This window comes from Galeopterus variegatus, unplaced genomic scaffold (assembly GCF_000696425.1).
Source record: "Galeopterus variegatus unplaced genomic scaffold, G_variegatus-3.0.2 Scaffold7141, whole genome shotgun sequence".
NCBI lineage: Eukaryota > Metazoa > Chordata > Mammalia > Dermoptera > Cynocephalidae > Galeopterus > Galeopterus variegatus.
The window spans coordinates 28,153-29,910 of record NW_007733252.1 but is presented as its reverse complement, the minus strand read 5'-3'; the positions used below and the strand labels follow the sequence as shown (position 1 = coordinate 29,910).

The 1,758-nt window shown below is 42.5% G+C and overlaps 1 long non-coding RNA gene across 1 annotated transcript in view; it reads right to left on the bottom strand.

Annotated features, from left to right (window-relative positions):
- Positions 1–1,577: 1,577 nt before the first annotated feature.
- Positions 1,578–1,758, bottom strand: part of LOC103607120 — a 1,353-nt gene continuing 1,172 nt past the window's right edge. Inside the window, exon 2 of the long non-coding RNA XR_551940.1 lies at positions 1,578–1,700. This is a non-coding gene — a long non-coding RNA (uncharacterized LOC103607120). The remainder of the gene's footprint in view (positions 1,701–1,758) is intronic.

The window sequence follows — 1,758 nt, the reverse complement described above, 5'->3', positions numbered from 1 at the left end:
ACACACACAAATGCACCCTGCTCTTCTGCTGGACTGAACTGAAATGATAAAATTAGAGCTGGTCGGTTGCCGAGGAAGGGAATAGGGCTGGATGCCTGGACTGTGACAAAAGAAGAGCTCAACATGGCCCCAAAGCGATGACTTTCTAGACTTTGTTTTTGCATTCTGCTTTATAGTCGTTAAAGTCTGTTCATCACTTTTCTTACCCACCCAACAACGCTGTATAACAACCAGCGTAGAGTTATTACCTCTCTATTTGTTTTCATTGAGGCTTACTGAGCATAGGTAGCTTGCCCAAGGTCTCATGGCTAGACAAAGCTGAGTTGGAGTTTATAATCCATGTTTATCTGACTCAGTGCTTTTTTCAACGAAGCTTGTTGTTTTTCCAGCATAGTGCAGTGAATTCAGTTTCGTGTCTCTCAGGGTAAGGTCAATATCCCTGCAGAAGTTTCTACAGTGAGAAATGGAACAGTGTTCTGATCAGCTGCCCTAGAATTTAGGAAAGGAGTTGTATTTTGTAGAAGCTAATTTAAAACATGGTAGACTATCTCAAAACCAGTGTGGCCTGAGCCATAGCTCATGAGCAGAACTATATTACCAAAAGAGCCCAAGGAGCCAAAATCCACAGATAATTATTCCCCAGCTTAGGACATCCTGGCCCAGCCCCCACTTTAGTATAATACACAGTGTGTCTCCAGACTATGCAGTTCATTTCCTCTCATTCTACAGGAAACACAAAGATGAACAAGACTTTGCCTTCAAACCTGTGTTCAACCAACGAATACAGGATTGAACCGTGAATAATATGCTGGAATAGAGGAAGGGGAAGTGTCTCTTTACTGAGTGCCTCTATCTGCTAGGAGCTTGAATTAGTCCATTTTCTGTTGTTATAACAGAATATCTGAAACTAGGTCATTTATAAACAAATGTAAGAAATTTATTTCTTACAGTTTGGGAGAATTCCACAGTCCAGGGGCACTTCTGGTGAGGTCCTTCTTCTGAGTGGCAAAGAAGGGCACCACATGGTGAGGAATGGCACGAGCAAGAGAGAGCCAACCTTCTCACTCACCGTCCTCGTAAAGCCACCAGAACCATGCCCACTACTCCATGAACGGATCAATCCATACACGAGAGCACAGTCCTTGCGATCTAATCATCTCTTAAAGGCCCATCTTTCAAAATCTGTAATAGGATTTCCCACCCTCTTAACACTATTACAGCGGGATTAAGTTTCCAACACATGAACTTTTGGGGGACACATTTAACCCATAGCAGTGCTTAGTGCTATCCAATTTAATCTTCACAGTACCCTGTGAGGGAGGTTCCATTACAAAGATGAGGAAACTGAGGCTCAGAGAGGTTAAATCAACTCCCATAGTCACACAGTGAAAAAGTAGACGAAATGAGATACAAAGTTATATTCGTCTGACTCAGAGCCCACACTCTTTCTGTGAAGCTGCTGTGCTTATTTATTTTTCTGCTTCTTTTCTTCCACAGATAGATACTGAGAGACTGGTTTAGGCAGCATGGGGAGTAGGAAGGGTACCAGGTAAGTTGCAGTGGAGCTCGGAGGAAGGAGACATATTTTACAACTGTGGCACTCAGGGGAGATGACATTTGCTTTGGGCAGAGGGGGCTAGACAGGACACATTTCTCCTACAACTGTACAAAGTTAAATTTATAAGCCATCAATGAATAATGTGAAGTCCAGTTCCCTTGCTAAAAATCAATAAAGACAACTATTGTATTTGAGTAACC